The sequence below is a fragment of the Anabrus simplex genome, chromosome 12, assembly GCF_040414725.1.
Source record: "Anabrus simplex isolate iqAnaSimp1 chromosome 12, ASM4041472v1, whole genome shotgun sequence".
NCBI classification, from domain to species: Eukaryota; Metazoa; Arthropoda; class Insecta; order Orthoptera; family Tettigoniidae; genus Anabrus; species Anabrus simplex.
Genome location: NC_090276.1, coordinates 87,079,349 through 87,093,649, shown reverse-complemented (window position 1 = coordinate 87,093,649; position 14,301 = coordinate 87,079,349).

The window sequence follows — 14,301 nt, the reverse complement described above, 5'->3', positions numbered from 1 at the left end:
ATAATAATAATAATATCTTGAGTCACCTATTCATTAATAATAATAATAATCACGAGAGGGATATAATAATTATAACAGTAATAACCATTTGTGTTTGCATCCCGCATAATAATGACGATATTAATCAAACGTGACAGTGCCAGGAACCGTTGAGTAATAATAATAATAATAATAATAATAATAATAATAATAATAATAATAATAATAATAATAATAATTTCGAGGATGATAATTTCGTGGATTAAATTGTTTGGTGACGATATCCCTCTATTCGTATGTTGAATAATACGAGTGATAATATTTTAGTCATTTGTTGCCTCGTTTTTGTACGGTTTCCATACGGGACGATATCCCTCTATTCGTATGTTGAATAATACGAGTGATAATATTAGAGTCATTTGGTGTCTTTTTATTGTACGGTTTCCGTATGGGACGATGTTACAACTTGGCGTGTTTGTTTACTTCGCTCGCGATGCGAGGGGGGTCACTGGCACGGTATTTCCCACCGCTTCTCGTTATCTCATCTGTGGCAGTAGTTTACTGAGGCTAACTGGTAACATTTCAGATCACATGTAAATAATATGTAAATGCTAAATCAGTGGTATGGCATCAGCTGGATATCGTAGGATAGGAACTGTCCGTGGAATCCAGTTTTCGCAATTCACGAGAAACATTACCCAGTCCGAGTACCGGTCTCGGAAAAATGTATATAGCCGGAGTACGTCATCTTAGTTAAATCGGGAAGCCGACCGTAACATGGGTTATGCTCGGGCTCCCGATAGAAGGAAGCTATATCCTTGAGTAACGGTTCGATTCAAATGGAATCGATCCGTAAATTATACCTCCAAAATGTCATTTTATTTCAGAAGCAACGCAGCAAGATATTGATACCACTTGCGGTATGGCAAGTGATTTATATATGTAACATGTGTGGAAATTCAAATATTGTTGCCAAGTGTATCAAAGTTTCATACGTCAAATGGCGTAATAAACCGCTCCTTCTGGCAAATTATTTCAAAGGAAACCACTCTCATAATCTTTTTATTGTAGTTAGATGATGCCCTTTTTAAAGTAACAGTCACTTCCTAGTCCTATCATGGAGTCCTTAAATTCAGTTTACAATCGAGCCTTCCCCATTTTAATTTCAAGTTGCTCCGTTCATCCCCGTGTTCTATTATGCCGTTATATTTATATTTGATGATTTAAATAATGAACCGACACCCCTGAGATAAATGCTAGTCTGGGACTCGGGAGGTGGACGGGTGCAGTATGTGTAAGGCGGTGTCTGTAAAAGGATCTCTTGTCATAAAACTTTTGTCACAGGAGTCACAGAAACAGAGCCGCTCGCCTGTATGCTTAAGGTTGTGTTTTCTAAGATCATTTTTGTAGGAATAAGATTTCCCACACTCGTCACACGAGTAGGGACGCTCGCCGGTATGTTTAAGGCGGTGTCTTTTAAGTGCACTCTTTTCAAAGAAACTTTTCCCACAATCGGGACAAGAGTGTGCACATTTGGCTGTAACAGTTAGCAGGTCTTTAGTCCACGTACTCCCGTCGGAAGAATGCTGTCGCTCTTCAGTATGGTTGAACTTGTGTCTCTGAAGATGGATTTTCTGAGAGAAGGACTTAGCACATATAACACAAAAGTATGGACGCTCTCCAGTATGAATACGTAGGTGGGTTCGAAGAGAAGATTTACGGGTAAACTTGGTACCACATTCATTACAACAGAGTGTCCGTTGCGCAAGAGCCGCTGGCTTTTTTCTAGAGTGAGGGGAACTGTCGTCACAAGAAAACGTCCGCTTTCGAATATGTGAAAGGACGTGTCTAGTGAGGTAGCTTTTTAAACCAAACGTTTTACCACACGTATTACAAGAAAAGGAACGCTCTGTAATATGGGTGAGCTTATGTTTATGAAGGTAAGATTTCCGGGAGAACGACTTTGCACACACAACACAAAAATATCTACACTCTCCAGTATGAGTTTGTAGATGGTTTCGAAGAGATAATTTACAGGAATACTTACTAGCGCATTTGTTACAACAGAGTGTCTGGTGTTTAACAAGATGGATTGGCCTTTCTCCAGAGTGAGTTGAAGAATTGCACATCAGCTCATTTCCTTCTTCCAAGATCTTGCAGTTGCATGTACCCACTGCACCTCTGGTCAATAACGCAATGCTAACACTAGAATACAGAAAACAAAAATGTGTTAACTATTCCACGTAAAGAACGAAATCAAATACACAATCCAGAAGGAAACTCAATATAGGTACCAAAATGTTTCTTTTAATAGGTCAAGGTAACTTGGCCAAAAACAGAAAATGTAGAAAGCCTTTACCTACAGTGTGTAGACAGACGGACATGAAAATGAGCTTGCCTTGCAAGCATATGTTCGGTAACTACAAAACTACGATATTTCCCACAGTGAGTAAGAAGTATTTTTAAATCAAACGCGAATGGAAAAAAATAACCCTGCATTCTGTAACTATTTGGCGGGGTATTATGTAAATAAACGTTCGACTGGTAGCTTCTATCTAAGTTTTATTATTTAGTTGCATATTTAATAAATTAACACACAAGCCTAATTAGAACGCACATTCATAGAACAGGATATACATTTACAGAGATACAGTCGTTAGCTCACTCTCTGTTGACTCTACATTGTATTCAAATAGGGTCCGCACAGCATGCACGTGTCAAAACGCACACTAATGATGGTCTTTGCTCTTCAAGATCGTACGCCACACAACTGCATTGTTTCGTTTTTGCCGTCAGTCCACGCAGTTGCATGCTAATCCTAGAGTCACACACGTTCACACACTTCACAGCGATGCCCTCAGCTGAAATTTCCCGTCACGATCGCTGGCAATTACACACTGAGTGAGCTCGAAACTGAACTGACTCGCGGTTGCATGCTCCTTAACATAAGGAGAACAAACGTTCAAGAATAGTCCGGTAGCTGGACACATGCAGAAATCTCTCAAGGCAGAAGGCTCAATGTTCGGCACTCTCGTAATTTCTATGCTGATCTCGCGCTGTTGCTACGAGGGGGAAGGGGAGTGGTCTGGCCTTGCACTGGACTGTTTCATGAATGGTGGGGTCGAACAGGAAGCGGGTGGACAATAGCAGATGAAGACACAATCCCACTCAAAGTCGCTAAACTGGCATTCTTGAATAAGATTCAGAATAGCAAATCCTAAGTGCCCCGACACTCATGCCTGGTAAATAACTTAACAAGTTCAATTACAATAGTGAAAAATGGCGTAGATATCACTACCCACAGGGAGTATCCGATCTGCCATCACCTACGGTGGTGTATTCATGCCACCAAATTCTGGAAAGCCTTAAGTCCATGCGCAGAGAAAGGCAGAGTTCCTAAATATAATCAACACAATATTTAAACCTAAACACATCATAAATAAACATTCGCGCTGTAAAGACCGGGAACTTCATGACGTCATCCACAAATGCAAAATTTCATTTTCAGTAGCTCGAGAAACCAGATATTGACTAGGTGTTCTTTTGAACCAGAAGGTTATAGAGTCCATGAACAAATTTGGCTCAAGGGTTTTGGAACAGCAGTACTTCTCAGTGCTATTCAGATGTGAAAACAAAGGCCGCTCTCCGGTAGAAGCTCGATGACGAGAACTAATTGCTCAACTGCAAAGAGCCAAACGAAATGCAATTCACAGAACATCCGTGAGAGATCCACGTACCATCTAAACCACTCAATCTGCAACAAGTCATTACCGTCGTCATAAAATACAAGGGTCCGTGAGAAGATTGCATCATTGTGTTAGCTTTGAAAGCCGGTGGAGGTGAAAAAATTAAAACCTGAACCAGATCCTAGTCGAATGCTGGAAGATCGGCATAATACCTGATGACTGGAAAACACATCTTATGATCGCATTACGCATGGCAGGTGACCGAACTGATAGCAACAACTACTGAGTTATACCAGTGCTTCCAGTAGGCTATAAAGTACTCTCCATGATTCCACCAGAGAGTTGATGAGTATCTGGTGGTGGTTATGCTAAATAACACAGGACGGTGCACCGGGCGCAGCTTGAAATATATGAAAACACGGTTTACAAAAACGATTAGAAATATGGATGGACCTAAACAGGTAACGCGAATTGTTGCAGTGTTGGATGCAAAAGGAACTGCAAAAACTATGGACTCAAGCAATATGGAGTTACAAGTAAGTACAGTAACAATATTGTTGCGACCGTTGAACCAAGTATAACGGATGCACATTCAAACTGATATTTCCACAGGTGCAAATACTATGTTTATTTGAAGGAGAAGACTGATCTGCATGGACGGACACAAACCCATCACTCACTGACATGATTCAGAGCATTTATTCTATATGAATAAAGGTATAAACAGTTCATGTGTACTAAAATTTACATAAACCCATAAGAGGTACAATAACATGTACGCTGCATCAAGTAGCCATCTCATCTCTGTCTATTCTATATTTTAAGTGCATCAGCATGTCGCTGACTGTACAATTTCAAATTTATCAAGTGCAGCATGCACAGTGTTGCCATCACAAGTCACAACATATTTGCCCCTTCAGTGATTGCAACACTCAAAACAAATATCAAAATATCTTACAAATAAAATCACTGTATTAAATAGCCTACTGAATTGAAAAACAATATATATTAATCAAAACAATTGGGCAATGGACAAAATTTGACTATGGCATGGCAAAAGAAACCAGTCTTGTCTTCAAAGTGACCACACAAGTAACAGTACACAGCCAGGAGGGAGCTCCTGGATTACACCAGTCTTGCAAACCAGTGGAGGAAAGTTATCTTCATGTAGAAACACCAAGTCTCCTACAGCTGGATTCCATTCTCCTGTAGATGACCACTTATGCCTCTGCTGGAGTGATTGCATACATTACTTTAACCACCTCTGCCTGAAAACTTCATACTGCTGTTATACCAAATTCCATTTAGTTCAACAGGAGTGGGAGCTGTGGGATATGTCTGGAGAATTGTTGGCCTTCTGACCCCAACTTGGCAGGATTGATCCTGGCTCACTCTGGTGGTATTTGAAGGTGCTCAAATATGTCAACCTCATGTCGGTAGATTTACTGGCACCTAAAAGAACTCTTGTGGGACTAAATTCCGGCACCTCAGCATCTCCAGAAACCGTAAAAGAGTAGTTAGTGGGATGTAAAAGAAATAACATTATTATTAAGCGTTATTGGACTGGACGAGTCAGTCTATGCTTGTCAGGAAGCTTGGCTTCCGTACTAATGCTCATGAGCTACCTATTGTTGGTATAGGCAACACCAGTGTGTCACCTGTAAGCTTCATATGCAACCTTGTTTTGTGTCTAATGTGTCAGATTGTACAATGCAGTTGAACTCATGAACACAATCACTTCCTGTACAGGAAGTTGATTCTTCCAAATGGTATATTGCTCATGTTGTTATTTTAAGTGATAATATATTTAACATCCTTCTACTATTGATATCTTGCTTGGAACTGATATCTACTATGAAACTGTGTCTTCTAATATCTTGCACAAGAAAGGTTATCCCGCGTTGTTAGATACCGAATTTGGTTGTATATTATCAGGCACCTTCCCTGAGTTGTGCATTAAGAATAATGCCAATGCTCGTCATGCCAGCCTTGTAAAACTAGATCCTCTCGACACAAAGCAGCAAAGGTTTTGGTAGCTTGAAGAACTTCATTTAATTCGTATTGCTGAAGAAAGGACTTGTGGAGAACATTCTTTGGATGTATTTATTTACTGTATGGCTAAAAGTCTTAGGTAAGACCTGCACTCCTGTATAAGTATATCTAGAGCTTGGATGTAGTCTGTAATATCTGGGGTTGTGAGAGCAAAGTCACCAGCACTGCAGTGATGATGTGCTGGATTGTCTGTTGTGTAGCACTGTAGTCACAGGCTGCACAGTTCTCGTGCTTGGTTCAAATCCTGTTCAGTGTGGACCATAGTATATGAGGGAGGTTGGAACCAGGTGGTGGCATCTTTCTTCACAGGAGTCGTTGTTCGGTAGCATTTGTCCTCAAGTCTCTTCTGGCATTCAACGGAATTTTGGTAGTTGTTGTTCCTCAAGTTCATGGCATCTCTTGTTGGTGGTTTACATGAATGCAGGCGGCTAGTATTTGCATCACCGATATCATCATGTATCGGCAGTTCTGTATTGTTCATCAATTTTTTTGAATTCTCTTAGGAGAACATCTTTACATCTGAGATCTGGAGGAGGAATATGACTTAACACTGTTGACCACTGTATGGGAGTAGATTTGACTGTGCCAGTGATGAGATGAATTCTGGTGTTCAGTTGAGAATCTATGATATTTTTGTGGGTAATATTTAGCCAAACATCAACACAGTATTTGGCAGTAGAATACACCAACCCTAGAGCTGAGTATTGCTGAGTTGCAGCTGTAGATACCCAAGTTGTTCCACATATTTTATGAATTATGTTAATGTGAGTTCTTATTTTTGCAGCAACATTCCAGAGATGTTGTATATAAGACAATTTTCTATCTAATGTGATCCCTAGATATTAGGCAATCTATTGTGTCTTAATTGCCGGTTGTCCATGTACACCTCTAACTCCCTGTTAGCTATTTTATGCTTAGATGAAAGCAGCAAACTTAAGTTTGCTGGTGTTTGGTTTGAGTCCCCAGATTTTAGAATAGTGTGTCAACTTCTTAAGGTATCCTTTCAAGATCTCTTCCATTTGCTCAACTGTTTGGTTTCTGATAGCGATTCCCAGTCTTCTGTATATCCAAATTCCTTGAAATTGTCTCCGGCATATCTGCAATGTATAAACCAAACAGCAAGAGAGCAGGAACCAACCCTTGAGGAAGTCCGTTGTTCAGCGATCTTTGGTTGCTTACATCTTTCCCCTCGTGTACACGGAATTGTCTTTGACTGAACGTGCTGTTCAAAAGTTGTGCAGTCATTCTACACGGGATAACCTCCAGGAACTTGTAGACTACTCTGTCTTTCCAGACTGCTCAATAGGCCACTGTTTAGTCTATGAATGCCACTGATGTCTTGAGGTTTCTTTGGTAGCCTGTCTGAAATCATTGTGTTTTAGAGTGCTATCTATCGTGAGCTTCCCCTGCTTAATGAACTCTGAGTGCGTCATATGTAATGACTTATAAACCTCTTCAAGTGATGGGAGACTGAGATATATCACGAGATCGTCGGTAAATTGGATCATACGTGCCCTGCGTGTAATAATTTTCTCTAGGGACATCGAATATATTGAGAATAAAATAGGACTTAGGATATCCCCCTGAGGGAGCCCCGTAGAAGTCATACGTGCTGAGATCTGTGGGAAGTGTTTTAGTTGAAGTGATCTGTGCCTTAGCATGTTCAATAGAAGATTAATAAAGAGAGGCGGAAAATTGTAATTGAGCAATTTTTGGAGTAAAATTTTGAGGTCAACATGATCATAGGCTCCCCGTAAGTCAAAGAAAATTGCCAACAAGGGTTCCTTCCGACATCGTGCTAAACTGATATCTGTAACCAAAAGGTTAATGGCATCAGAGGCGGAATGACCCGGTAGGAAGGCAAATTGATATTTGGTAACAAGTTATAAAAATCGAGAGACCATTTGAGGCGTTCCAGAAGAATTTTTTGGAAAAGTTGACTTTATTCAAATCAATTACGTACAAGTACAAATCCCCCGTTACTTTCTTACCCCCCTGAGAACCTCCACCAGAAATACACAGACTGATATCAGAGCTCCAGCTGCACATATAAAGAGAGGTGCTGTGACGTCGCTCAGGTGTACACTCTTCAGTTCAGGGGTCTGTCTGTCGTCTGGGAAGGCCAGCCATTGAAGCTGGAGCTTGCGGCGAATCCCCGCCGCCATCATCCGCTTCAACCTGCACAGAAAACAACTCAACTTGTACGTTCGAGCTAACGAGATGGGAATATTTAGTTTGATGCCTTCATGGCTGGTTATTGTAAGGTTTTTACTGGTACCGTGTCACAAAACAAGGTGAAATTCTTTAAGTTTTACAGAGAACTTTGCTCTACGTGTTCAGAAGAAAATCTCGTGTGTTCACGAACAAGACTCCTCTAATGATAAAGGTGTAAATTTCCTGCCTGATTCGTCTGATGACCTTTATGTTTCCTTCACAACGCACATACAATGGAACAGAAACATCTTAATTGGAGCTAAGATCTTACACTCGGGAAACTGGCGTACAGTGAGCCACTTACTATAGACCAGCTCTCTTAACCAGTCGCATAGCCTTCCGTGTCTTCTGCAGTCGCGGCGCACGTACATAAAAGTAGATTTTGTATTTGTTAACATAAAACTAACACAGAAAATGTATTTTCGAGATACAATAACTGATTTAAAATATATTTAATCATTATAAAAGTATGCCAAAACGGAGTGAGAGCAAATGTAGCCTCTGCACCGAGAAATTTGAAGTGGAGAGTTCGTTAGAAAGTACATTGTATCTCTTCTGCAGGGTCCAGCAGAAGAGCAGATATTGCTGCCATCTGCCAGCAGACTCAGACAGCTCTTATTCTGGATCCGACCATCCGGTTCGAAAGAGGCTTACCCTAGGCCAAGGAAGTTGACCAGGAAAAGAAGAGCATTTATAGACCACATCTGAGTGAAGCACAGGGAGTGTTCGTGGGATATATTGAAAAAGCTTGGTCCAGCACACAACACTGTAAGAAACTATAGTGGACATTTTAAGGATTCAGTGACATTTTTAAAGCATCGCTTATACTACTGCCAAATGATCTAGTGTTTCCGTTCTGTGAAATAATTTAAATATTTTTGGTTATTGTCGTCTTAATCGTAATAATTGAGGATCCTTATAGTCTTTCACGCTTTGTGAAGTGATGTCTTTTGAAAAATATTTATACAACAATTAAAAGTGTCTAAATGTTTTAGAACAATATTAAAGGAAAAATCACTTTAACGATCTAGGGAATAGCCATGAAAAGTTATCAATCACAGATAAGCATTATACATAACAACGAATTAACATCTCATCACACTTTCCAAGCATTCGGATCACACAATAGTTGCATGTTGTAAACACAAGTATACATCGCACCTCTTGAACCTGTACCTGGTTCTTTTTCTTATGACATTACGCTCAACTACTTCTCTGGTGGCTGGAATTCTCCAGAGGACGTCCTCTAGGTTCAGTTTTGAAAATTTCACAGATCCTTGAGTGAATGTTACTAGGCAGATTAGTTAAGGCAGGTTAGTTTCGCACATGCTCCGCAACAAGTTCGTAGGACAAGCAGCAACAGTCCACATCAGCTATTTGTTTCAACACTACCACGTAGAATGAGGCAAACTGACAGAATAATGCACGAGAACTATTGAAATCACATGTCTCTTAACGTCGAGGACAAGAGGAGGGAAGAGAAAAATAGCAGCATAAGGATCATGAGTCCGCGTGCGAGCACTGCACCGGCAGTATTCAGTAGCATTTTAATAAGATAATCTTCCTTGGTTTTCATCCCACGCCCTCAAATAGTGAGGTGGAATCGTTTGTGGCACCAGTCAGACTGGGCACCTCTCTTTACTCCCTAGTTGCTGAATTTCCTTTTAGCCTAACTTACTCTCACTTCATGCCTGAAGCGGCTGTTCACTAATATTTTCCGACCCCATTGCACCCAGTCTTGAAATAATGGTAGTGCCATTATTGACCCCGACCTCAACTTTTGCGTAAGTATAATGTATTTTACTTTTCTTATATGTTTTATGAATTTGGCGCCATAAACTTAAGGAAATATTGAAGTTCACACGTTTCTATTTAGCTTTAACATGCGTTTACACTATGCAGCAAAATGTTATGTAACAATACTGCAGAGCTGGAAGTTCACTTGCAAATAACGCGATACTGTTTAATAGTTCACAGCGGAAATCCTGCTATCCTCAAGTTGTCAGTAAAGAACAAAGATTGTTTTACAACACTTGTTAATAACAAGGAGGCTGATAGTTGAAGTAGGCTGTATTCCCCCCGCCTTTCGCGGGGATGTCTTGTAGTTAAGTGGTATTCTTTGAATTAGGCCGTTGTGAATTGGTTTTGTGTATAGTAGCCCTGTAAATAGTTGCAATGTGCGGTGCAGTGTGTGGTATCACTTTGTGTTAATTTCTTGTGTGTGTTTTATCTTTTGAGGAAGTGCAATTAAATTGTACGTAACGGAGTGCAGAAAACACAACCAAGCTGACTGAACCGTATCGAGAACAACCAGTACCGACTACAGAAACAGGCTCACGGTCTGATGTACCCAAGGAGATGAGAACACTGCCGTCACAACGTAATTCTCCGTTTAATGGATCTGTGTCATTGTTCTTCAGATCACTACTGCTATGCCGTTTACGTGGTTGTAAACAAGTATAGTCCCTGCCATGTAAATGCACACACTTTTTCTCCCCTGTTTACTGAAGGTAGTGATGTATAGTTGGGTTCGATTCACGGTCGCGAACCACATAGTTTAAGGATCCCACTTGCCGATAGTTACTGTGCGTGCGGGACACAGACGAAGAATACACACATGATATCCACTGCTTGTGGTAAGAGGCGACTAAAAGGGGCCCCAGGGGCTCTCAACTTGGGAGCATGGGTTGGCCACCATGGGGCCCTTACCTGAGTCCTGACATTGCTTCCACTTACTTGTGCCAGGCTCCTCACTTTCATCTATCCTATCCGACCTCCCTTGGTCAACTCTTGTTCTTTTCCGACTCCGACAGTATTAGAGCATTCGAGGTCTTTTGTCCTTGTGGTTCACCCAGGGTAAGGCCCCTCTGTCCTAGAAGGGCACTGAAAAGAAAACCCGAGTGACTCCCGGGATAAGGAGTCCTCCTCCACCACGCCAACCGCCTCTGGATGAGCAGCTGAAGGTTCAGGGCAATCTCTTGCCTTAAAGGCGGAAGAATCTATAGATCAACGACATTAGGATGTAGAAAGCAACGGAAAACTACTACATTCAAGATCGTATAGTAGCTTATTTCTGACAGTAGAGTTGATTCTACTGATCATGGAAATCGGAAGCCAGTATCCGGCAGGAGTGGGAACAACAGCGATGACTCTCCGGTCGTCACCCCGCGAAATCCTTGCGAGGAAAATAATATTGGTACATGCAATGTAAAAACATTACTCAAACTGGGAAGACTGGAGGAAGTAAAAAATTCAGTGGTGAAGAACAGATTACAAGTTCTAGGTGTATGTGAGACAAAATGTCCCGGCAATGGTGACTTCAGATCTGAGGACTTTAGTGGCAACAATAGAATCGGAAGTACTCGAGTGGCAATTGTACTCAGAGATAAATGGTTCCACAATGTTGAGAACACCTATCATATTAATAGAGTTCTAATGGTGAAAGTTAAAGCCAGGCCAGTAAACCCGATCTTAAAACAAGTGTATTTCCCCACTACAAACAGTAAGGATGACGATGTAGAAGAGATGTATGAAAACATCAAAGGTATTTTTGAGATTGTGGACAATAACGCCAATGTGATTTTGATGGGTGATTTTAATGCTTCTGGTGGGCTCAAATGAAAATATTCGACACTATGGTAAATTTGGTCTGGGAGAAACAAATTCAAGAGGCGGAAGGCTGTTAGAATTTTATGAGCAGTACAAGATTGTTATATCAAACACATGGTTTTAGCTTCCCTGAAGAATACGTTATACTTGGAAGGACACTGTAGATACAAGAAGACACCAGACTATATATTGATTAACCAGAGGAACAGAAATCAAGTGAAATCCAGTCATAGTTATCCAGATGCTGAAATCGACAATGATCACATTCTTGTTGCAGCTAAATGTGATGTTAGATTCAAGAAGTTCCAAACACTCAGACAGAAGAAGTGGCCCCTAGATAAACTTCAAGATTCTACTGTGTTACAAACATCCAAGGATGCTACCAAAGTGAAGAAAGGTAACTCGGGATGGGACGATATTAGAAGTGGCTTAGAGATAGCTGCCACAGAAGTCCTCGGTAGAGAAAAATTAGAACCAAGAAAACTATGGATGACCTCCGAAATTCTACCGACACGAGGCAGTTGTATTTTAGCACCTTCGAATACAACCGGACAGCCTGGATTGAACCTGCCAAGTTGGGTTCAGAAGGCCAGCGCCTCAACCCTCTGAGCCACTCAGCCTGGCATCCTAACCTGACCTGACCTAAATCTAATCTGACCAGTCCTGTCGTGCTCTAATTTAACCTCACCAAACTTAACTTAACCTCACCTAACCTAATCTAACCTGACAAGGCCTAACAGTACCTAACCTAATCCAGCCTGACCTAATCTAAGCTGACCAGACCTGACTTCACCTAATCTAACCTGACTTAACCTAACCTACATAACCCGGTCTGAAATGATGGCCTGACGTAACCTAAACTGACCTAACCTAATATAACCTGACGTCACCAGACCTATGTAACCTATTCTGAACTGACACGACCTGGCCTGACCTAACCTAGGGGTCGATGACCTTCGATGTTAGGCCCCTTAAAACAACAATCATCATCATCATCATGACCTAACCTAACCTGACTAGAACTAACCTAATATATCCTAACCGAACCTAACCTAACCTCACCTAACCTAATCTAAAGTAACCTGACCAGACCTCACCTACTCTAATCTAACCTCACCTAACTTAACCTCACCTAACCTAATCTAACCTGTCGTATCCTAACCTGATAAGGCCTAACCTAACAGTACCTAACCTAATCTAACCTCACCAAACCTAACTTAACCTCACCTAACCTAATCTAACCTGATATAACTAACCTGACAAGGCCTAACAGTACCTAACCTAATCCAACCTGACCTAATCTAACCTGACTTAACCTAACCTACATAACCCAGTCTGAAATGATGGCCTGACGTAACCTAAACTAACCTAACCTAATATAACCTGACGTCACCTAACCTATGTAACCTATTCTGAACTGACGCGATCTGGCCTCACTAACCTAACCTGACCAGAACTAACCTAATCTATCCTAACCTAATCGAACCTAACCTAACCTCACCTAACCTAATCTAATCTGACCTAATCTTACCTCACCAGACCTCACCTACTCTAATCTAACCTCACCTAACTTAACCTCACCTCACGTAATCTAACCTGACGTATCCTAAGCTGACAAGGCCTAACCTAACAGTACCTAACCTAATCTAACCTGACCTAATCTTACCTGACCAGACCTGACTTAACCTAATCTAACCTGACGTAACCTAACCTATGTAACATAATTTGAAATGATGGGCTGACCTAACCAAATTTCGCTCAGTTCGATGCTTCTTTTGAAAGGTAGTTTCTGGTTAGTCGCTCAATTCACGTGTTTGACTTTAGTTGAGGCAGGTTGAATTCGTTCAGTTAGTATGCGCCGCTCTATTTACATCCCTCCTATATAAAGTTTCACCTAACCATTTGAGGGTTAGGCCTAGAATCTGGTCGAGTTGAATGTTGGCTGCTTACATTATGAAAAGGCTGACATGTTACTTACGTGTAGTTGATGATCCTCCGATAAGGACTCCTCTTTTGAAGCAAAAACGCTGCGTAGAGAGCGCTGGACGCTTCTGGCAGCATCGTCAAGTCGCAGGGAGCCGTTTCTGGTACAACTATTCTAATGCAGAAGTAGGCGTATTTCTGGTTACATACTCTTTGGAAACCATCTTCATGGTTCATCGGTAAATTGTTCAAGTTGGGTAAGAGTTTCCGATCATATAAATCTTTCCTAACGCCAGGACTATACTGTGAAAGAAGGAAGGAAAATAAACCATGAACAATGGAATTTAACATGAATCACATACAAGGCGGAGCAAAATTCGAACATGCCAGTTGGATGACTCCTCACTGAGAGGTCATAGCAGGGCTCTTCACTCATCACTCGCCATTCAAAGGTGCACAACTCGCTCTTCGTTAACGAGGTAACGTTTTCCATCCAGTTATGACTGTGCAGCATTAACAAGTCTTTGCTCTTTAAATTCAATTTTGTTTTATGCAAATGTTATCTATGTACATAAATGCAGTACCAGTAGTGATGCTGAACTTACGGTAGCAAGAAACCTGTACATGATTTAAAGTTCTGACAGAAGGTACAGTGCACATCTAATTAATAAGTGAAGGCTGAAATTCGGTGAATTCCACCATTTATACGAGGAACTGAAGAAAGACCCGCAGAAATTCCACGATTATTTAAGAATGTCAATACAGACATTTCAGTACTTGCTAAAAGAAATTGGACGCAATATGAAACCACAGAAGGACAGCAACTATCATGCCAACC